General features: G+C 47.2%; 1 protein-coding gene across 9 annotated transcripts in view; it reads right to left on the reverse strand.

The window, feature by feature from the left end:
• Positions 1-24,758, reverse strand: part of Zbtb46 (zinc finger and BTB domain containing 46) — a 122,254-nt gene that overhangs the window by 74,748 nt on the left and 22,748 nt on the right. For 7 of the 9 annotated variants that reach the window (XR_001783183.2, XR_867136.3, XR_375402.4 and 4 more), the window contains exon 1: positions 13,500-13,727. The gene's annotated coding sequence lies outside the window, so the exon portion shown is untranslated. Of the gene's footprint in view, positions 1-13,499; positions 13,728-24,302; positions 24,457-24,758 lie in introns of those variants that run through there. The other 2 variants (XM_006500713.3, NM_028125.3) reach the window with 2 other exon arrangements.

Here is a 24,758-nt window from a genome sequence, read left to right on the forward strand (position 1 = left end):
CCTTAGAGATAGCAGGCCCATCCCTCCAGGCCAAGGAGTGCTGCATGCTAGACCCTAGGAGTCCATTTTAGACAAGGCACATTCTCAGAGCTGACTATGGCTGCTGCAGGTGCCTTGGAATGCCCTTTTAAAACTCTTTCTATAAAGTCAGGTTCTCTCCTTCCACATTCACATGGGTTCTGTGAACATGCCTTTCACAATTCCAAGGATGAAACTCAGGTTGGCAGACTTGCACAGCAAGCATTCTAACTGCTACGCCATCTCATCAGCCCCATTTCCTACTCTTTTTTTTTTAAAGACAATGTCTCACATAGCCTAGGCTAGCCCCAAACTTACTACATAGCTAAGAATGCTGTCTAATCCTTCTGTCTTCATCTTGTAAGAGCTGAGATTATATGTGTGTGCTACCACAACCAGTTTATTATGTTTGATTTTGTTGTTGTTGGAGACAGGCTTTCACTATTAACCCTCTGGCTGGCCTAGAACTCCCAGAGATGACCCTGTCTCTACTTTCCAGGTGCTAAGATTAAAGGCATGTGTCACAACACCTACCCCACTGGTTTCATGGGGTGTTGGGGATCAAATCCAGCTCTTTAGGTATATTAGGCATGTACTTTACCAACTAAGCTACGTATGCAACCCTGGAAAACTTTATATCCATATGTATTTCAACGCTCAGTGTTAGTTCCACCATACAAAAATTTATTTTATGTTTCTATACCACAAACCAAATATTTCCAAGTTTCCTTAGCTATACTTCAGGATTTGCTGTTCACTTTCAGGGAAGATATTTAAAATGCCATTTTGGGTCTGGGAACCCAGTTTAGTCATAAAACACTTGTCTAGCATGTGTCAAGGCCCTGGGTTTGATCCCTAGCACCATATACACACTCACACAAAATGCTTTTCTGAAAAAGGTTGCAAGGATGAAGAAGAGCCAGGAACCTGTTATGATCTGGCGGCACAGATGGGACCCTCATCCTGTCTGGATAAGGACTCGTGCACAGTCTCAATAGCTCAGCTGCCAATTGCCTGCCAGTACTCTGGGTCCATGTCTACTCATCACACCCAAAGTGTCAATCAATCTCATTCCTCCTTGCTTCTTCCTCTGCTGCATCTCCCAGGGTCCTGTCAGTAAAAGAGACACTACAATTTGTCTTAACATCATTGCTACCCTTGCCATAGTGTCTATTCACTGTTCACTACTGACCCCCAAGCTGAAAACCCCACTTGCCGCAGGTTTGGGGAACACACAGGTTTACAGAACATATTAGCTGATTTGGGGCTTAACTGCCATCTTTGCTATAAATAACAACTCCATCAAGGATATCATGGCTGATGAAGGTGACAGCTAGTGATACCTGGAGAGGCCTTGATAAACGCTAGAATGAGCAATCTATATAGGAAAAGTGTCAGAAACCAAAAGGTCTGTGGGGGCTCTGGCCTCCAGCAATTTTAAATGTGTATTCATTTGGAAAAAGAGTTTCTGTAGGCATGGTCAGATTGAGATAAGCTCCTTATAGAGTAGGATGGATCTAAACCACTATGACTGGTATCCTTGTGCACAGACATACAATTGGGAAAGTCATATGAAGATGAAGTCAGAAAATGGAGAAACATGTTTACAAATGAAAAACAGCTACCAACACCTGATACTGAGCAAAACAAGAACTCTCCTGGACCACAGTAGAGGAGAACTTGATAGACGCTTTAATCTCGGGACTTCTGGCTTCCAAAACACCAAAAAATAAGTATATGTAAAGTACCTTGTGGCTATTCTTAAGCAGTACTAAAAGTTAAATAGACACCCATACAAACAGCACACTACTTTCAACAAATTGAAATGGTATTAGTAATCTTTTCCTGGGAGCCACATGACCACAGCCACCAACTTCTCATTGAGCAGTTTTATGGTAAGGCTGGAAAGTATATCCCTTTAAATCCTTACAAAGAGTCTGGGGTTCAGAGATACAGTACAGGTCAACTTCTGACTTCCACATGCACCTGCAGACATGTACACACACACACACACACTCACACACACACATACATTATTTAAAAATATCACTGCTCAGTGGTGGCGCATGCTTTTAATCCCAGCTCTTGGGAGGCAGAGGTAGAAGGATTTCTGAGATCAAGGCCAGCCTGGTCTACAGAGTGAGTTCCAGGACAGCCAGGCTACACAGAGAAACCCTGTCTCAAAAACAAAAAACAAAAATAAGCCAACCAAACAAAAACCCCAAAACCAAACCAAACCAAGTCAGGCATTGGTGGTACACACCTTTAATCCCAGCACTAGGAAGGCAGAGGCAGATCTTTTTTGAGTTTGAGGCTAACCTGGTCTATAGAGCAAGTTCCAGGACAGCCATGGCAATACAGAGAAACCATGTCTTGAAGAACTAAAGGGGAATGGTGGGTATGAGATAGCTAGGTGGTTAAAGGCAATTGTTGCTTTTGCAGAGGACCTGGGTTTGGTTCCCAGCATCCATCTGGTGGATCACAACCATCTATAACTCCAGTTACAGGAGGGTAACTGACTTCTATGGGCACCAGGCATGTACATGGTACACATATATACATAGAGGCAAAATACTTATACACATAAAATAAAAATAAATCTAAAAAATAATAAACAGAGGCAGGTGGATCTCTGAGTTCAAGGCCAGCCTGGTCTACAGAGTGAGTTCCAGGACAGCCAGGGCAACACAGAGAAACACGGTCTCAAAAAAAAGAAAAGAAAAAAAAAAAAAAAGAAAAATAATAACAATAAACTGAGACATCAAACTTGTAAGTAACTCCATGGATGTTTTTAAAACAAGGCAAAAATCAACTTGACTGAAAAAATATTGTGGGGCTGGTGAGATGGCTCAGCGGTTAAGAGCGCTGACTGCTCTTCCAAAGGTCCCAAGTTCAAGTTCCAGCAACCACATGGTGGCTCACAACCATCTGTAACGAGATCTGACAACCTCTTCTGGTGTGTCTGAAGACAACTACGGTGTACTTACATATAATAAATAAAATTTTTAAAATATTGTGATAAATTAGATAAGAATCAGGAATGGTCCACAGGTGAGCCAACAGCTGACAGTGTCCAGTTGTGCTTCCCCAAGGAGCAAGAACTTTCTGAACACAGAGAAAAACACTTGATGCACACCAGGATTTGCCTGCTTCCACCCCAAGCTTCCTGTTTCTTAGTCCTGAATCTCCATCCCTCTGTCTCAGGCACCAGCAGGCACTGGTGAGTGTCCCTGGATTAGCTCTAGCCTGAGAATGCTGTCACTGCACACGCCTCCTATAGCCACACAGTAGCAGGGATACTAGTTAGGTCCTACACCCACTTCTCAGGATCTCCTGCAATTTCACACAGAATAAATGTAAAATATCAACAATAATGAGAAGGTCGGACCAGCAGAGAAGCAAGCAGCAAAGGAACTGTCAAAGCCAGCTTCCCATCGCTGATGTGTTTATGCTTTCAAAAGCTGTGCGCCACCATAACAAAACTGCTTAAACCAAAAGAGTCATTAGGTCACTGTCTACTCCCTCTTGTCTCATCTGCCAACAACATAAGAAAAATGGGGAAAAAAAAAACAAACGAACCTAACATTAAAAACTCCTTGTTCAGCTGTCAAGTGGGCTAGCCACAGAACATGTGTCCCACAGAAGGCTGCTCACGGTTTCTGAAAAGTTCTTAAAAACTCCCTGGGCATAAAGAGTAAAAACCTCCCTGCTAGCCAGAAATGGTAGTATGCACCTTTAATCTCAGCATTTAGGAGACAGGGACAGGCAGATTACTGTGAGTTTTAGGCCAGCCTGGTCTACATAGTGAGCTCCAAAACAGAAAGAATTACATAATGAAATCTTGTCCCAAGAAATAATAATAAATAAAAATTAAATTAAACAAAAAAAGAAAATTTCCTGCTTCATTATTCTCTGTGTGTGGTAGGTTTCTAGAAAATGAGCAAGAACCATCTCCTTATAGAAAACACAAAAGTTTCTCACATACAATGTTACCCAAGTATAACAAAAACAAAAAACAAACAAACAAAGCCAGAGTGCATAAACAGGAGCACTTTTAAGAATCAATGATAAGGGCTGGAAAGATGGCTCAATGGTTAAGAGCACTGAATTGCTTTTCCAGAAGTCTTGAGTTCAATTCCCAGCAACCACACGGTGGCTCACAACCATCTGTAATGCCCTCTTCTGGTGTGTCTGAAGACAGTTACAGTGTATGCATATACATAGAATAAAAAAAAAAATTCTAAAAAAAAAAAATCAATGATAAACAGAAACACCAGGCCATGGTGGCATATACTTTTTATCCCAGCACCCAGGAGGCAGAGGCAGGCAGATCTTTGAGTTTGAGGCCAACCTGGTCTACAAAGCAAGTTCCAGGACAGCCAGGCAGGGCTACACAGAAAAACCCTGACTTGAAAAACAAAAAAAGAGAAAAGAAAAAGGAAACATCTAATTGTAGAGTGTCATCAATCTCAATGGCTTTATTTGTTCCATGCAGAGCATTCTTGGTATTTAATAAGCACCTGTGTGGTTTTAAGAATCTTGACTCTCTTTAGTTTCATTTCAGAATCATACTACAAATGAATTCAGGGTTAATAATCCCTGGAAACAGTATCTTCAGGATATTACTCCAAGTTCTCAGAACATAAAGCTTGCCCAAATCATACTGCCCAGGATAACCTCACTCAGTTAGCACAGGAGCCGAAAACTTTCTCTTCTGCAAATTTACTGTGGGAAAACCACCTGTCAGCTCTAATGTGCAGGAAATTCTCGGGGCTGTTAACACTGGAAGAATAGATGAAGAAAGCTGAACTGGAACTGGCACATAGGAGAACAGCTGGGAAGTTGACATCCTCGTACAGATGGCTGCCATAGTGGTTCTGATAGGCAGAGGCAGCTAGGATGGCAGGGCACTGACTGCTGAGTACCTCCCAGCTGCAGGCCAATGCCCTGAAGTAAATCCCAAAACACTTGCCAGGGTGCAACCTTTTCCTGTGGGACATAGGTCCCAAGTGGGGATTTGCTGAAAGCCTTGGAAACATCCCAGAGCAAATATGAAAAACAAGTCTGAGTGATATAGGGATTTCTGATGCCCAATGAGGACATTGTGAACAACTAGGTTCACAAGACTTGGGTTCTCTGATGGACCACAAGACCAAGCTCAGCCATCCATCAGGCCTGGCACCTTCTTCATGCCCCCATGCTGGACTTGAAAACAAGTTTTCACAGATAGGCACCGGTCAATGAAGAAAAAAAAGAATGACACCCACACACTATACTCATAGTATACAAACTGTGTGTACAATATACATACATATACACACACACAGTACTCACACAGCCACACAAAGCACTAACACAGGGCACACAAAGTAATTACCCTACTGCACACATAGCTGCCTTACACTGTGTGCACAGTGCCCATATTCTGAACTCATAGTACTCATACATTACACACACAGCACTCTAAAAGCATGAACACCATCCACACAAGCACACAGAACTCATACATTGCACACACAATGCCCACACCCTGAACTGAGAGCACCATCACACTGCACACACGGCACCCATATAATACATGCAGTGGAAATACACCATATTCATAGTACCTACATGCTATATGCACAGCTACAAAAAGATGAAGCCCTCTAAGGGCATCAATACATGAAGAAGGGAAAAGGCAACATTCATCTAGAACACTTCACCCATGATCATGTATGTTTCTCAGAATACTTTTTTTTCCTTTCTGCACCTTTTGATCCATTTTCCTCTGCCCCAGCATCTTTCTGATCTTTGGTGTCTTGGAACTCTAGGCACTTGCCCTCTGTTGCCACACCTTTTTCTGTAGACACAGGGGAATGCTGGCTAAGGAATGGGTACTATAAATGACAAAGTTGTATTTGAAAGGAGATTTTGAATGCTGCAGAAGCTTAGGTGATGTAAGTCTTCCTCAAGACCACTCTGGGTAGTCTTAGTCAGGTGTCTTAGCTTTCTAGAAAGATAACAACCATACAGATAAAGTCACCTTGATGCTGAGCATGTACCCTTGATGCATAAGATACTGTAAGAATTTAGAAGGTCACAGATTCTGCTTAAAATGGGGAGATGGAGAATGCCAGTTACAGCAAATTGTTCCCAGTTCCTCCTCGTCTTTAAATGAAGATGAGTAATTGCTTCTTTCAGAAATTCCCAAACTGGCTTTGAACTTCCTAAATAAAAGCATACTGCCACTCACAGGCTTCAGTGCTTTAAATGGGATAGAGTGAGAACACAGAACAGACCTATTCTGAGCACCAAAACAAGACTGGACCACTTTCTCTTTACAGCTCATTCTCAAATTCTCAATGGGGTTATGGTGGAGACACAGTCCTGTATTCACAGACCTGAACCTCCTTGGATGACTACCCTGAAATCTCAGGGACTGGCAGATACTCATGAATCATAACCCCACTCAAACTGCACACACCAGAGTTTCGTGCAGCATGCCTGGAGCCCCTGTTTTGCTGTAAGCAATCTTACCCCTCATCTTTGTTCCTCAGAGACTCAGATCCCCACTCTGTCCATCTGCACTGTACATGTGAGCAGTGCTGTTTTCTGGACCCGTCACTGTTCATGTTGTTCTTACAACCAGAATGGCCTCATTTCCCACTCCCCAGGGTGCTGGGGATGAAGCCCAAGGCCTCACAAACAGTAGGCAAGTGCTCCACTGCTGAGCTACCTCCTAGTCCTTGACTCCATTTCTGCTTTCATGTATTTATTCAGTGTGTGAGTAAGCACTATAGCACATGTGGAGCGCCGTTGCAGGATATTTTATCCCACTGTGAACCCAGAAATTATGTTATTTACTGGGAAAAAAAAACCTGTTTATAGTTGTGGTGTGGTTCATCCCTTAGCACACACTTTTAATCCCTCAGGCTGGAATACAGACAAGCCCTTAGTACACAACTTTAATCACATACAATGGAGATGGAATTAATTTGTTGAAGGAAGCACCCATGTTTGAAAGTGATGTCTAATTCAATGGCAGACAAAATGATGAATCAAAGAAATATTTGACAGAATAGAATATGCCCCATTCTCACAAAGAGAGAAAAAGGAAACTTTTTAAGGGAGCATTGCAGAGAGGGGGGGAGGGGGAGAGAGAGAGAGGAGAGAAGGAGGAGGAGGAAGAGGGGGAGAAGAAAGAGGAGGAGCATGAGGACGAGGACGAGGAGGGGAGGAGGAGGTGAAGGTAGCAACAGAGAAGGCAGTTTCACTAGGGCAGTTGTACAGAGACAGGTTGCAGAGAGAACAAGCTAGACACAGGTGGAGACAGAATAAGCCAGAAAATGAGAAGGACCATAAAATTAGAACGTATTGCCAAGTTAGTATAAGGCCAAGCAGAGCAATTATTCAGGAGAAACTAAGAGAAGCCAGATTTAATTGCCAGAATAGGTGAGTTGAATCAACCAGCCAGAAATCAGAAAGAACAAGAAAGGGTGAACTTATTTAGTAGTATGTCTCACAGGGTGAAAACATTCTAGGCCTAGATTAGATTATACAGAGTAAATATGTGCAAGTGGACATTAAGAGTGGAAAATATCTGGGTCTGGAAAGATGAGCTAGTGGTTAAGAGCACTTGCTGTTCTTCCAGAAGGCCTGAGTTTGGTTCCCAGCACCCTGGGAAAAAACACTTCTAACTCCAGCTCTAAGGGATCTGGCGCCCTCTTCTGGCCACCTCCACTCACATGGTAGGCAGGTGACAGTGTCTCTCTCTCTGCCTCTCTCTCTCTGTCTCTCTCTCTCTCTGTCTCTCTGTCTGTGTGTGTGTGTGTGTGTGTGTCTCTCTGTCTCTCTCTCTCTCTCTCTGTCTCTGTCTCTCTGTTTCTCTCTGTTTCTCTCTCTCTCTCTCTCTCTCACACACACACACACACAAGTAGATAAATGTAAAACTTTAAAAAGAACAGTGCTCTTGCATAGGGTAGAGTTTTTGTTTCTGATTCATATTTGTTTCCTTCATTGGATCGTTGATTCCTCTAATAATTCTGAAGAAAATGTTCTCATGCACTTAATACAGCATCTCCCTCTTTACTAATATGTGTACCTTGGGCCCTGTGCCTATCCCCATGTGTAGAGGTCCAGAGAACACTGCTTTTGTATCTCAGAAATCAAAGACTGTGGGTTAAACTGCCAGTTCTCTAGGTGACCCACACTAAGACAAGTAACCTGTTCACAAGCAAGTGGGCCATGCCAGGCAAGTGTATCCACTTTTCATAGAGACAGCTCTTAGATATGTTGGGCTAGGGGTTACAGCTCAGTGGTAAACTAAGTGGAAGGTACTGAGCCAAATCCCCAGCAGTACTACTACCACCACCACCACACACACACACACACACACACACACACAAAACTAAACTAAACCCACACTTTCAAGTTTTGGGGTTGTTTTGGTTTTTTTGTTTTGTCTTGTTTTTGGTTTTTTTTTTTTTCTCACTCTGTAGACCAGGCTAGCCTCGAACTTAGAAATCTGCCTGCCTCTGCTTTCCAAGTGCTGGGATTAAAGGCATGTGCCACCACTACCCAGCAACAAGTTTTAAACCCTCCGTACACAGTCCAAGATACAAAGAAGCCATGTCTCAAAAACAAAAACAAAAACAAAAAAACAATAAAAAGCTATGTCTCAAAAAAAATTCTAAAATCTATCATTCATGTGAATGTATAGATCTTTCCTATTTCATGAGCAAGTGAAACAACAGCCAGAAGTTAAAGCACTACTGGCAGGAAATGTAGAAGGAACTCGGCAAACACCCTGGACACCCGCACACACTGCAATAAGACAGCTGCAGAACTATGTCACTGCTTTCGAAAAGCAAAGAGGGATCTTCCCATATAAGCCCACAAGGGGCTGTGTGCCTAGACAAGCTGCAATATGCCCTTAATCACTGCTCAGGCCCAGCAAGACCACCTTTCTTTCCCAGATCTGCCAATTCTCACCAGCAACCCAATATTGACAAAGCAGTTTACTGGGTACCGGCTCTCTGAGTGTAATATTGAAGGCCCTTTCCTCGGATTATCTGTAGGAACTCCAAAACTGCTCCTCATCTTGCCCACATTCTCTGAGATGCTTCTTTTCCACACATACTGTCACATCAGATATCTGTGTGGCCATCCCCTACATCCTTCTACCACGTGACTTTCTATAACCTGAATGACTTAAGGTTCTGAATGACAAAAAACAGTAATAAAAACCCTGGGGACAGGCATGATGATGTCTATATCTCTGATTCCAGTGCTTAAGAGACAGGAGGAACTTGAGTTTCAGCACGGGCTACATAGCAAGCCCATGTCTCAAAAACTGAAGGGATTGGGGGAGTGGGGGGAGAATGAAAAAAGGATATCTGCTAACATCTGCTAGGATGTCTGCTAACACAATTAAGAAAACATATCTGTCAAAACCCAGAGAGCTACGTGTGTGATGCTGAAAACATACTGATGTTTCCCAACTGGCTACTGATAACTAGTTTAGTAACTTTTAAAATCCAAATTATGTTTTAAAATGCTTAGAGGCTGGGAGGAGGCAGCACATGTCTCTAATCCCAGTGTTATATACACAGAGAAAGATTGTCTTTTAAAAATAAATAAAAATAAATCCTTAGTAATTAAAAAATATAAATCAAAGCTAAATGGCACTAATGAAACCCTGAAATTAAATTAGTCTGCATAAAATCTTACATAAGTCATACTTAGGTCAGATTTGACTTCTTTTTTGCTTTCCTTTCAGTCTTTCATAGAACTGGTCAGAAAGTGTTCTTTCTCTTCTCTACCTACAAACAATACCGTCAGGCACACTCCACACCTGTAAACCAGAGCACAAACCTGAGGGGAATAAAAAGGTGGTTAAGCAATTATGGCAGGAAAGCCAAGCTTGATGGCGGACTCCTGTGATCTAGAATGCTCATTATGTAGGAGGCAAAAAGGATCAGGAGTGTAAGGACATCCTTAACTACATCATAAGGCTGAGGCCAGCCTGGACGACATGTAGCCTTGTTTCAAAACAAAACTAACAAAATAAAAAGAAGACTTGGTGTGGTGGCAGACAGCTCTAATTCTAGCACTTAAAAAACTGAGAGGATTGCCTCAAATCTGAGGCCAACCTAAGCTACATTCAAAGGCTGAAGTCAGCCTGGGCTAAAGAATAAGATTCTAGCCAAAAAATGAGAGAAGGGGAGAAAAAGAAAGGATCTGATCCTCCACCAAATGCATGTTCTCAGAGCTCAGCTCTTAGGACATGTTCAAGACCAGAACTGGCCAGAGACAGCAGCAACAGGACAGAGGATTAAGAGTGGAAAGAGTTGGCGGTGTTCCAAAGACTTGTCTTTTGGTCTTAATAGAACACTTCCTTTATCTGTTTATTTTTAGGGGTCAGGCCACTCAGCAAACTCTAGGAACAAAAGTTTCATCAGGGGGTGGTGGCACATGTTTTTAATCCCAGCACTCTGGAGGCAGAGACAGGCAGATCTCTGTGAGGCCAGCCTGGTCGACAGATTTGAGTTCCAGGTTAACCAGGGCTACATAGAGAAAGCCTGTCTTGAAAAAGAACAACAACAATCTACCCACCACAGATGTAACAGGTTCAAAGGGAAATTCTTTTCTTTTTCTTTTTTTTTCTTTTTTTTTTGTGAGTGGTGGGGGAGGGGGTAAAGACATGGTTTCTGTGTAGCCTTGCCAGTCCTGGAACTCATACTCTAGACCACACTGGCCTTGAACTCAGAGATTCACCTGTCACTACCTCCTAAATGCCACCACCATCCAGCTTCAAATTCTTAACAATCCAATCTCACTCCAGAGAATTTAAATTAGCATATGTTTTCAAAGCAGAATAAAAGCCTTATTTTTTTTTTTTTCAAAATGAGAAAACAAAACAACAGGAAGCTCCTGAAACAGGTTGCCTAAGGCAGGTGCAAGGACTCTGGTGTTCAGATTAAACGGGAGACAATTGTTTCTAGAACTTTCTTCTTGCTAACAGCTAAGAGAATGCCTAAGCACAGAAAGTGACTTCTGTGAGAAATTAGCTCAAGTATTTTCCTGCCCTGTACACTAAATGAACCTCTTCAGATCTCAGAGGCTGGTCTAAGACCTCAAGGAGTACAGCACAGCAGCTGATCAGCGCCCCAGAAACCAGACCACAGGGACAGAGTGGCCCAATTTTCCTTAATTTGAAAACCTCCACACAAAGTCACAAAGTTCACTGTTACAACATAATTCAGTTCATCAGTGTTTGTAAATAAGACATCCTCAGCGGTGACAGACCTCTCGTCCTTCAGGCATTTTCTATGCATCTTTGAAGCACTTTCTCCATTTCTTGACATTTATGCCCTGGTTCCTCTGTGGGACCAAGGAGCATCACAAGTCACAGGGACATGAACTAGCCTGACCCTGGCATACTGGGTTGCAGGGAACTAAGTGTCACCAGTGGCCCTGGTAACAGAGACCAGTCAGAAAGAGATGAGGTTGGGTCTGGGCTCAGAATAACTGTACACTTACATAAAGCAACAGGACATGAATAGAAACTATCTTTCTTGTTTTGTTTTAGGGGTTTTGTTTTGTTTTCCAAGACAGAGTTTCCCTTTGTGGCTCCCGCTGTCCTGGAACTCATTCTGTATAGCAAGCTGGACTTGAACTCAGAGATTCTCTGCTTCTGCCTCCCAAGTGCTGGTATTAAAGGCATGCGCCACCAACACCAGCCTCATGAATAGAAATTATCTAACGAAAGCAAAAGTCTTACATTCAAGGTAGAGTCATGAGAATCTTAATTAAATGTTGTCCTCGGGCAGGCTTGAGGCAAGTCTGGATTTTGGATTTCTAGGCTCTCAAAGTGAGTTCTTTCTACTATTCTAAAGAGGAAACTGGCAATAACAGCCAACACCGTTCCCTTTCAGGAAAAAAAAAAATTACAAGGTTTCCAAAGAAAATGCTAAACTTCTATCTGCAATAATTTCAACCTAAGTGTCACTATCTTTTCTGCAATAATATGGAGATGTATCCTAAACTTTTCAGTTCAAAGTACCTAATATCATAAACTATACCAAAATGGAGGACTCCCAGGACAATAAACTTTACTTCATTATTCACGTGGAAAACCTATAAATTTCCTTTTGATGAACAAACTATTCTCTTGCTGAGTAGAAACACTGCCTTGCACTGGCAAGACTAGGACCAGCAAGAGCGGAATTCGCGAATCTGCACCCAAATGGGAAGTTAGTTAGCCTGGAGGAGGGATCCAATCCAGCGTTCCGCGAGGGAGGCAAGCACACGCGGGAGTGCACCATTCACAGGTGTCAGTGCCTAGGCGGTTCACTAAACATTTTCTAATTAGCATTTCTTTACATTCTGATAACAATCTTCGCACTGTGACCTCCACTAAATGCACGCTGAGATTGTAGCAAAGCGAGCCGGAGGAAATTCGCTAAGAATTTCAAACTTTCTTCTGTTTATATTTCTTTGGGTTAGAAATTATCTGTTTTTTGCCCCATTTAGCTTGCTCAGGGGCTCCCAGATCCAGTCCTATTGTGTATAGCTGGTTCCGCCTACTAATAGTGAAATCGCTAGCCATACCAAGAAATCCCTCAACTAGCTAGAACCCTCTCCATGGTGCAGAAAAATCCAGTTTTACCCTCGGGATTGAGTTGTCTGATACTGACTTTCGCTAACCTGTGAAACTGACAGGTCTATTTACTGGGAAACAAAGACGCGACTTGTAGCGGACCCGGTTCCCTTGCGCGCCCCGTGCGCTCCGAGCGCTGCGTCTTATCTGCGCTGCCCACTCCATCGCATTGGGAGGGCCCCGAACCCCAGTTCGGCCCATTATTAAAATGAAAATCTAAAACAACCGGCATCTAGCTTCTGGGGAGACAATGACCCCCAAGGCCCTGCAGGGCCCACCTCCTGCAGTTCTGACTCTTGGCAAACTCGGCGCGGGCGGGTCCGGGTGCGGCTCCGCTGAGCGGGCGGGGGACGCACAGGGCGGAGAGGGCGGGGGGCGCAGGGACGCCCCCGGGCTGCCTCCCGGGGCCAGGCGTTGACGCAGCAGAAATTACCAGCTGGAAAAATCCCCTTTCGGAGGTGACGAAGAAGGACCCCGGCGGCCGCAGAGGCTGCCGAAGGTGCCAAGGGGCCGGGAAGCCCCGCGCCGCGGCCGCCTCTACGCTCAACCCCGCAGGGACCTGCCGTGCCGCCCCGCCCACGCCACTCGGGCCGTGGCCCCGCGGGCCTGGGTCTCCGGCCGCGTTGTCCCCGGGCGCCATCGCCCCCAGGAGGGCGCCCCCGCCAGGCGGGACGGGGGGCCAGTGGCAGGGCGGGGGCGCGCCCGGGGCACAGTAACCAGGGCTGCAGCTGCCCAGCTCCCGCCCCGGACTCGGTTCCGGCTCCCGCCAGGGCTTCAGCCCCAGCCCCGGCGTGGTGCGCCAGCCTGGCCGCGCGGACAATGAGCCGGCGCAGCTTACCTGTGACCCCATGGGGCGCGGGCGCGGGCTGGCGCCGTGGCCGCGGACCGGTGATCGCGCGGCCACTGGCGAGAGCTGCGTCCGGGAGGGTCCGAGCTGCGCGCTCGCTCGGGTGGCTTGGTCCGCCCGCCAGTCCGTTCGTCCGTCCGTCAGGCCGGCGCGCGCCCCCGCGCTGCTCCAGCCCCGCGGCCCCCACGCGCCCCGCCCGCGGACCCTGACCCCGCCCCCGGCGCGCGCCCGGCCGCCGCTGATTGGTCCGCACTGCGCCCTGGCCTCGGCCACCGCCCCAGTCCCGCCCCCGCCCCCGCCTGCCGGCCCCGCCCCCCGCTCCGCCGGCTGGGCGCAGCGGGCTGGCCGGGGCCGAGTGGCCGCCGGAGCACCGGCGGCCCACCGCCCCCCTCCCGCGGGGCTGGACAGCGGAAGTGCGGGCTGGAGCTCGCTGGGCATTGTGGGAAACCCCCTCCCATGGGCTTGCGAGTGGCAAGGAATGGGGTCCGTGGGTCGACGCTCGCGCCCCACGAGAGTCTCACAACCAGAGACCACCTGATGGGAGAGGTGGGCTGGGCAAGTTCACCGCAGCAGGGTCGGGTAGGCGCACCCCGCGATGTCTGTGCACTGTCCCTGGGGACGCACGAGACTGGGTCACGACTGTGCCCGAGCCCCGCGGAACCGTCGCGGAAAGCGCGTCTCCCAAACTTAGCGACTTTCGGGCGCGCTGAGCGGAGAAAACGCGCTCTAGGGGCGCGGTGCCCAGAAAGGGCTGGTCAGTCTTCACCCCCGCCATCCGGGGACCTGGGCGCTCTCGCAGAGAGGCGAGCGTTGGGAAGCGGGCCACGTGGCGATGTCTGCAAGAGGGACTCATATTTGACCAACTAGGAGCATTGGCTGCCGCACGTCGGTCTTGTCATTCTTGTCATCCAACTGCCGGTGAGGGTGTGGGGCTCAGATAAGTGGTGCTCGCCACCCTGTCTTGGCCCGCAGCTCCTAGCCAGTGATGGCATCTCGATTTCGGTATAGCCACGGATAGGTCTCTTCACCCCGCCCCCAGTGGTGCAGTGAGGCCCGCAGGTCCTTCTTGCCTCCAGTGTCTTCGATCCGCTGAGGAGCAGAACCTGGAGCGGGCATTCCCGGCTGAACTGCGTAGGGGTTAAAGGCCACCACGGTACATCTCAAGCGCAGCAGCGGGAAGGGGGGTGAGCCTGTAGATGGCCAGGGACGTAGAGGAGTTGAACCGGGGTTGGGCCAACCAATCGTGAGGCGCCCTGGGCTATCCGCGGCCTGCCTCAAGGAGGGGCAGGCACAGCGGAATTCCTTGAGAGGTGGGAGGCTCCCGCCCTGGTGGAGGATTTCTCATGTTGTGTGAGGAGGCATTCACAGGCAGCAGTGGGAGGGCTGGCCAGAGGGGATTCTCCTTGAGTGAGCAAGGGCAAGCAGACATCTGCCAGCCAAAGATGAAACCTGGGATACTCCCTCACTGTTCATGGGTTCCAGGAGATGGCTGTGCACATGCCCTGCCCACTCCTCACCACCCATCTAGGCTGGCACTAGTGGCCAAGGTGCTCATAGCCTCAGATTTTCTGCTGAGGACCCTTTTGGCACATCTTATCTGAAGTGAACCCCCCACAACTTACTTCTGCCCACCTCTATGTTCTATCCTTGGAGAAGTATGGCTGGCATAGTTCTGCTGACACACTGCTCCTGACCTCCAGGAGGGTCGGGCTGTGTAAACCTCCCTTTGAGGGGACAAAGGGCACTGTCTGTAGATAGTATTTCCCACCATTTCCCTTCCTCAACTTGGTCTTGGATGCAGCCCATGAAGGAAGGGAGGCATGGGGAGACCTCTAAGGTCACTGTCCCTCAGAGAGAGCCCCAGTTTCTCCCAAGGTAACTAGGCACCCAAAGCATCCTTCAAGGAGGATCGTGTGAACGATATGCTGTGTCTGTTTCCCATGCAGAATTTGGGAGCAGTAGAAGAGTCTTGCCTGTGAACACAATGAGGCTCAGTCATCTCTAGGGAGCCCATATAAACCCCGTGTCTAACACTAACAAGCCCACTCCATATGCCAGAAGGGCTATTCATAGGAAGTCATGGTGAGCTCAGAAATGAGCCAGGACAGAGCAGATATCCCTTTCTCTAACACACACAAGCACAAACACACACACACACACACACACACACACTTGCACCTCCACCCCAGCAGTAGTACCAGTGACTGGACCAAGTTCCTTTCCTGTCTTCTCTGCTTCAAAAGCCAACAGCAGGTCACAAGGCTTAGACATAAAGACAATATAGCTTGTAGAAAGGCTCAAGAACAATCCCCTGGAGATGAGACAAAGACTCCTTATCTCCATACTATCACTGTTCTTCACGCTAATAAACCCCATGATTGTTTAAAAAACAAAACAGCAGTAGCTACAACCTCTTGGCAGACCTGAGGGTTCATGACTGAGCTGGCCCAGGCACCTTGATGTGTTTGCTTTGTTGGTTATATAACCAGAATGGCTCAGGAACTCACAACCCACAGTTCCTCACACCAAGTGACCTGCCCTAGAGATGGCTCTCAAGGATAGACAGATAGATTGGTTTCAGCTGTACTCTGACCATGACATTCAGCATCTACTGCAGGGGTTGGTCAAGGTGCCATGAAGATGGGCATGATCCTTGCTATCAACAGTGAGTAGTAGACAAGACATGTGAAGAGACAGGTGGTCAGGGCCCTGCAGCCACCAAGGGTCCATGCCATCCATTGGAGTCATTCCATAGTCACCCCCCATGGGCTGGAGAGACAGTTTAGTGTTTTATAAAAGTGTTCACACCTTTAATTCCAGCACTCAGAAGACAGAGGTAAGTAGATCTCCATGAGTTTGAGGCCAGCCTGGTCTAGAGCTAGTTCCAGGACAGCCAAGGCTATGCAAAGAAACCTTGTCTCAAAAACCAACAACAACAACAACAAAAGATAGTTCGCTTGCTGCTCTTGCAGAGGACCTAAGTTTGGTTCTCAACATCCACGATGGGTAGCTTACAACTGCCTGTAACTCTAGCTTCAGAGGACCTAACCCCCTCATCTAGCCTAAGTGGGCAGCCAGCTGTACATATGCATGCACATACACAGTTTTTCTAAAGAAAGTCAAGCCGGGTGGGGTAGCATATATTCTTAATCCCAGCACTTGGGAAGCAGAAGCAGGTGGATCTCGGAATTTAAAGGCAACCTGGTCTACAGAAGGAGATCCAGACCAGCCAGGGTCATCTAGTAAAACCCTATCTTGAAAAATAGTAACAACAACAAAAAAGTCACCCCCCCCCCCCAGTTACCTGTATGAGGAGATCCTAAGGGAATTAGCAACAGGCCAGAGATGCTAGGGGCCAGGAAAAAGGGTGCAGAAGTTGATCAGGCTATGAATGTGCTTTCAGATTAGAAGGCTCCTCAGAATATGCTCCCTTCTATCCTAGGTCCCTGGGACACCACCGTGATAGCCACTAAGAGTGCCATGTGGCTGGCCAAGCCCACTGTCCTCTGCAAACCTTAGGGACCTCCATGCCACTTGCTTTCATGGCAACCTGCCCTCCAACAACACACCCTGTGGCTTTCAAGGGGTAAAGGAGAAGGAAGGGGTCCAACCTCAGGCTAATAACTGTGAAACAATAGAGAAATCAGGGACTTACTTGCATTTAGCCTCAAGGTCTGCTTTGTAAGGAGTAGCTTGGGAGGAGCTTTGGAAAAGAAAATTCCAGAACAGCAAATATCTTTACATATCTATCTAATAGAGGGGGCACCCACCTACCCTGTCATTGCTAGGCACCTTCTCCCAAGACAGCATTTCCTCATCCACCCCCAGCTGGCTTTTCTGTGGCTGTCTTTGTCTCAGTCACTGGTCAGAGAGGCTGTCTGTTTATCCTTCAGCCAGTGGTGTTGCTCAGTCGTCCCCATGGCAACAGCCCGGGGAGTCCTGCCCTCTCCCAGAAACCACCCAGAACCTGTCCCAGCCCTCTCCAGGACTCTGCTGGAAGTCCCTATCTAGAGAGGCCAAGAGCTGAAGGGAAGAAAGGCTACTGCTGTAGGCTGAGGATATCGGGGCTGCTGGGGAACCTCCCACCACACATCATTCTGATCCCACAGTGGAGCTGAAGCCTGCCTGAGTCTGCAGCAAAGACCGATCCATGGCCATAGGAGGGGCTTCCTGGGCATCGCTTGGCCAGGTCTAGAGCCATCTGGACCTGCCCTCCTGCAAGACTGTCCTCCAGAGCTGCTCCAGGGCCAGGGGCTACAAGCCAACCCTGGCTGCCCCACCCCAACTGTCCTCCAGGCTTGTGCCCCTGCCAAGCCCCAACTGCCACTCCAGCTGCTATTGCCAACTGTCGCCCCTTCTCTATTCCAAGTGCTCCCTCACCCCCAACCGTTCTTCCAAAGTGCTATAGCCAACTGGCAGCCCCTTGCTCTCTAAGCCTTGCCTCCCACCTACCAGCTACAGAGCCAGAGCTTAGCATTCCAGAGTTCCTTGCATCTCCAACCACACTGGAAGGAGTGAAGCCACACCTGCTGTGTGCCTGGCTAAGCGTGGGCTGGGGGAAGGAGAGGTACTGAGTTCAAGACCAAGAGAATAGGTTAGGGGTCAGGCCTCAGCAGACCAAAGAGAAGAAACAGGGAAAGAACAGAGCAGAAGCAGAGGGTAGATCAGTCAGACCTTTGGGCTAGACCTAGCGCAGGGCAGGAAGCAGCCACAGTGAAGCAGTCAGAAACAAGTAGGTACTTTGGGTGAAGGCAAACTTCACTAGACTGTGGTGTGAAGCTGGACCCTGTCATAGTCCCTTCCTCTGAAAGTTTCTTAAGCAGCTTTCCCCAACCACCAGCCCTGGGAAGGTTCTGGCAGAAGTTAGGAACTCACCTGCTTCCACCCTACCCTCAGGTGTCCACCAACCTTCCACAGTCTAAGCAAAACCCTGTTCTTCCATCTCAGCTGGGCACACTTGTACTGTATTGAACTGTCTCTTAAGGTAGATTTTCCACACAACTTGCCATTTCTCTAGGTCACTGCTATGGTCTTCTTTTCCCTTCTTTCTTCCCAAACACCCTCTCTACCTTTACCCAGTAGTCTGTGACATTTCACTTCTATAAAGGGATATTTGCCTTAACCAACCACACTCAGAAGCCCTAGTAGTCAGTCTTTCCCTGAACTTGACAGGCCTTGGCTGTCCCAGGGACACAGAGGTACCTGGGGTCTTCACCAGGCTTTGGGGAGGGATACATTGTTGCCCTCATCAATGCAGTCTAGGGCTGTAATTCCATCTTAGTAGCTCCAAACAGGCAATAGGGGCTTTAAAGCCACTGCTCCCCAGAGGCTGCAACCTTCAGAGCTCACATTGCACAGGCTGGCGATAGTTCTGCAGATAGCACCACAGATGAAAAGGGACACCTGGTTCTACCAGGTATCCCATCTGGGAGTTCCCAAGCCTGCCTGCCTGAGACATGCTAGGGGAAGGAAAACTGTTGTGTCAGACTTGTCCTAGGAGGAAGGAAAAGGCAGCACTGCTCTCATAGTACCTACTATGTGTCCAGCATCTCCCCATGTAATGAGTTACTTTCTTAGATTCACCTGGCACATCCTTCTGAACTAGGGCCTGGAACAGAAAGTGAACAGTGACTGTGGCCCACAGACACCTGTGGAATAGGGCCCTGACATGCTTTTTGAGATGTAGTCCCTTCCTTCCACCAGGAAAGACTTTCTGGAGTCCCCCCCCCCCCAGAAGAACCAGAAGGAGCCTGGTGAGATGGCTCAGCAGTTAGATGCATGTACTGCTCCTGCAGAGGACCCAAGTTTAGTTCCCAGCACCTAGAATGGGTGGCTCACAACTATAACTCCAGCCCCAGGGCCTCTGGCACCCACTGCTAGCTTCTGTAAGTATCTGCACTTGCATGTATAAACCCAAACACAGATACACATAATTTTAAAATGAAACCATAAAAAACAAAAAGGAACAAGGAAGGGGAAAGATGTGTGTTTTGTGGAGATTCTTGGTAGGTACCACCCCATACTAGGAGTAATCCTGTGGGTGTCAGGTACCTCTAAGGTGACAGGACAAGAGGGCACCTCAGGTCCTTGAGATTCTTTCCTAAAACTCCTTACCTTAGTGATTAGAAAGTCCACCCCATAGATCCTACGTGCAGTACTGTCTGCTCAATGCCTGGCCAGCAAGCCTTAAAATTGAAGCTCACAGGAAACAAAGGAAGCCTGAGAAGTTGTCTCAGCCTTCACAAACGTGAGCTGTGACATCTCTAGGCATGCTGGTGGCTGGTGCCATGGAGGGGACTGAGGGTAGAGGAGGATATTGGAGACTGGGTGGGAATATCCAAAGAAAGTCTCAAGTCAGTGGAGAGCTGTGCCAACCCGGGCTTCCTGGTGCTCCCAAAGGCGTGTGGAAATGGCAGATGACCTTAGAGAAACTTGGAACCTTGAGAGGTCACACAAGAAATTCTCTGTGGTGTACAATATGCAACTTTTCTGAAATGTTACTACAAAATAAAAGTTTACTTTTTTTTCTGAAAGGGGGAAGAGAAGCAAAACCAACCATTAACAAAAACAAAACAGCTCCTATCAGTTCTAGGTTTGAGCTCTGAGTGGCCACTCACAGTATATCTCAGCCCAGGTCCTTATTTCCAGTTTTAAGAATTAGTACTTGAGAATGATCAGTACTCAACCCACCCCCAAAACACTCTCATGGGTACAAACCGCACTCAGGGATACTGCTCTGATATTTTTGAGTGCTGTTGTGTGGTGAACTCTCTGCCCTTAGGCTACACACAAGATTTACCTGAACACTGTTGAATTAGAGAGCCTGCCACCTTCCATGCTGGCCTCTATCTACATGGGCACAACCTTAATGGTGCTCCCATTTGGGGCTGGGGAAATAGTTCAGTTGGTGAAGTGCTTGCCATGCTAGCACAAAGACTTGAATTCAATCCTCAGCACCCATATAAAGAGCTGAGGTGTAGTGGCACCTGTGTGTTTGTAATCTCAGTTCCGGACAGAGAAAGACAAATAGACCCCTGAAGTTAGTTGGCTAGTGGTCTAGCCTATCTTGGCCAAATCAGAAGCCCGGATCCCAGCAAGAGACAGAAAATAAAATAAAATAGAAGGTAAACAGCTCCCAAGGAGCTCTTGGCTCCCAGTCGGTTTCTAGTGGTTCACAACAGCCTCTATGTTATTATCATGCGACAGTAAATGCTATGAGACTGTCTTGGTTTAAAAAAAAACAAAACTCAGTTACAAATATGTCTACATACAAATTGTGTATGTAAATATACATGTAGTAGTGAGAAGTTTTAAAAAAAAAAACAGAAATATTATGGGAATGCAGTTTCATCTTAAGCTCAGGCGTGGGACATGGGGCTGCCTCAGACTGTCCAGAGCAGCTGACTATAATTTGCCTAGTGCTCTAGCAGGAGTGTGATTTTGTGAGCTGCAGGTAGCTTCTGCAATTGTGTGACATTTGGAATTCTGGGAAGTCTCAGAATTGAGAGGGTATATAAATGCTAGGGACCCGAGAGGCATTGTGGGTTGTTGGTTGGTCCCTATTGGTTGGTTGCTGTTGGTTACAGTTTTGTTACCTAGATTTGAGCAAAGAAACACCGACAACTTGCCCCAAGGAACTCAACACCCCTAATCAGCAGGAACTAGTCTAAGGATAATGTCATCATGTTTCTTCTCTATCCTTTTTTTTCCCTCTCCTATCTAGTGCTAGGGGCGTTGAGAGGGTGGGAAAAGTGGTGGAGAAGGGTGGAAGAAAAAAGAACCCGCAAAGTAGCCAGAGTCCACTACACATGATTATATTACATAGAAAAGGCTCTGAGGACCAAACTAGCTACACCCCCTCCCCAGCTAATCATAAAAAATGCTGTGTTAAATTTTAAGAAAAATACAAAGAATGATGTATACCATTAATCTCAACACGGGGAAGTCAGAGACAGGCATATCTTTATGAGTTCCAGGCCATCCAGGGCCACACAGTAAGACCCTGTCTCAAATTTAAAAACAAAAAACAAAAACAAAAACAAAATAGAAGAATTTAAAAAGGGGGGTAACACCTTCGCTATTTTATCTATGTTGGCATTGAATATCCACAATGTGTCTTTTCCCAGGACAATGGTCTGAGTCAATATCGATCTGTCCTGCCATCTCCAGCCAGTGTTATGGGCCTTTACCTATAACCTTTACCTATTTTGTTTCTTTGTTGGTCTCTCCTCCTCTCCTTTTTCTGAGATAGGGTCTTACTATATAGGCCTATGTGGTTGATTTATTTGTTTGTGTGTCTGTTTGGTTTGATTTATGAGAGGGTCTCACTTGTAACCCAGGCTGGCTTAGAACACTCGGTGTAGCCCAATCTGCTTCTCCAACTTCCAGCCTCCTGGGTGATTGTTCACAGATCCCTGACAGGCTATATACACACAAGTGCACTTACCTGTTTCTATGTACCCACTATCAACTCCAATCTGGACCTTGGTCATTCAAATGGTCCTGCCTTAAGGGGTTTTTAAATCTAAGAAGCAGACTAATCCATGAGCTTAGTCTCAGAACAGTGTAACATACATCTCTGCAGAGACTTGAGGACTGGGAGCACTTTCTATTTAGGCCTGGTTGTGTAGATGGATGAGGATTGGGAGCCCTCAGCTCAAGCCAAGCAGGGAGTTTCCTCAGTGGACTGAGCCACAAGAGAGCATTTGACAGCTGTGATGAGGTTCCATGGCCCACAAGGACCATGTAGGATGAACCAGGTTCCAGCTATAGCCAAGATAGGGTTTCCATAGAATACCTCTGAGATTTTTGAACAAGAGATAGACATGACCTCACTCATGCTAGTCAGAGGAATGTTTAGGGATCGATGTGGCCTTAGGTTGAGCAGAGGTAAGAGATAAAGGGGAAACTAGAGGAACTACTTGTCTTTCCACATGGCGCTAAGTGACAGCTGACTGTACTTAGAACTGGAAGCCAAGGAGGTGCAGATGTAAACACATAATAGGTGCTGCAGGCCAGGCTTCAAGGAGAGAAAACAGGGCCACAAGGTCAGAAGGAACAAGTTTAAGAGGAAACAATCCACTGCCATTGATCACTGAACTCCCTGGGACTTGGAAGCCAGTGGCAGTTAGATAACCTGTGGATCCTTCTTCCTCTTCCTATCTGATGTTTTCAGAGGTGGTTACTCAGGGGATAGGGTAGTGCACTGTCTTTGGATCATTTTGGCCCCTATTGAGTTTTTACATCCTGCCCCATAGGATGGAAGAGTAGGACCCTGGTCTAGACTGCAGCATGACTTGAAGCTGCACAAGTAGGTAATGCCCTTCAGGATCCCTATCAAAATACTTGAGCATAGTGGTACACATCTTTAATCCCAGCATTCATTAGGCAGAGGTGGAGACAGTAGGATCTGTGTGAGGTCAGCCAAGTCAGACAGACTGGTCCATGTAGAAAGGTACAGAGCAAACAGAGCTACAGAGTGAGGTCCTGTTTAAAAAAAATTTTTTTTCATTTGTGGCTAGAGAGATAGCCTAGTAGTTAAGAACACTTCCCGCTTTTACAGAAAACCAGAGTTCAGTTCACAGCACACAGTATTAGCTGGTTCACAGCTGTAACTCCAGCTCCAGGAGTTCCCATCCCTTCTATTGGCCTCCTTAGATACCTGAACACATGTGGTGGCAGACACACACACACACACACACACACACAAATAAATGAACAAACAAAAAGCCCTAGCAGGATGACTTCCAGTTGTGGCTGCGTGAGACAAAGCCACTGCTGCCTCTTCTCCCCTGCTGCAGAGTTTTAGGCTGAAGCTTCAGTAACCCAGGAGGTTCCCACAGTTCAGAATCTAGGATCTGAAGGAAGCAGAAAACACCTGAAATGAAAGTGAAAGGCCATTCCTTCCTTCAGTGTTCTTGAGACCACCACCTTCCCAGGCCTGCTCAGATGGGCTCACTACCAGTCTTCTGCACTATAAGGAACATGAATCCCAGCTGGGCACCCAACTTCAGACATAAAAGTTTTCCAGCTCATTCTTTGTTTACCAGACCAGCTGTACCCTTCTTCAATTGCTCTACTTGCCAGCCCTGACTCCAATCCATACACAATCTAGGGTCCCTACCCCTATGATCCCCTCAACTCCCTAAGGCTTTTCTTGCTCCTGCCCTTTGGTGACTCTTAGTTGTCCCAGCAATACCCTAAACCTGGATCCTAGCCACCAAGATCAAGTCCTGTCCACCTTCCCTTGGTACCTTGCTCACTTCCCCTCCTGGCTCCTAAGGTCCCCATGCTCTGCAGCCATCCTGACCGAAGCTGGAGTCACACCCACCCCCATGGTGCTAGGGGGTTATAGTCTATAGTTGAAGAACTACCTGCAAATCTTAACTTTTAGCATCATTATCATAGGAGAGTTGAAACCATATGGTGCTGGTGGCTGGGGGCTAAGAATACTGGGGAAGAGATGTTGAGAATAGGCTGAGATTTTGTAGGGTGTTTGAGTCTTAGATATCTGACAGACGTTTTTCTTCCTGTTCAGATTTGAGCTCAAGCCAGGCATGGTGGCATATGCCCAGCATTCAGGAGGCAGAGGCAGATGGATCTCTTGAGTTCGAGACTAGCCTGGTCTACAGAGAGAGAGTTCCAGGACAGCCAGGGTTACACAGAGAAACCCTTGTCAAAAACAAACAAACAAACAAACTGAACTCAAAAGTCATCCTCATTACTATTGGGAGACTGGGAGGCCTGTGGCTGGGGGAACCTTTGGTGAAAGCTGTATTATAAACCCAGACTTACCTGGTCCTGAGATCTGTGGATATGTAGCAAAGAGCAAGATCTGAGGGGTTTCTCCCCTGGGCATTTTGCCATCTTCAAGTCCAACCCAGGATGGGCTGGCATCCAAGGAAACCCCACATTGGGGGCTGGAAGGGGCTGGATCCTTCGTCAAGGCCTGATGGGAGAGTAGAGGCCCAGCCTTTGGTTAAGCACTATATGTATGCAGCCATTCTACCTTGTTTGGTACCCCTCTACTTCATAGCCCCAAACCCACATGGTGTAGGTGGTCAGAGTTCTCTTTTCCCAGAGCTATGAGAAGTACTATGCCCTTCTACTAGGGTGGAACACCAAGAACCAGGCTCCCTGACCCCCAGCCCCAGGTGGCAGGCTCCATTTCCTCCCTCTTGGGGGTCCTGGTGCCGGGGTGGAGGCTGGAGGCCTTATCAGACCACAGGTTTTCCTGAGGAAGGAAGGCTG

Source organism: Mus musculus, chromosome 2, assembly GCF_000001635.26.
Source record: "Mus musculus strain C57BL/6J chromosome 2, GRCm38.p6 C57BL/6J".
In the NCBI taxonomy this organism is placed as follows: Eukaryota; Metazoa; Chordata; class Mammalia; order Rodentia; family Muridae; genus Mus; species Mus musculus.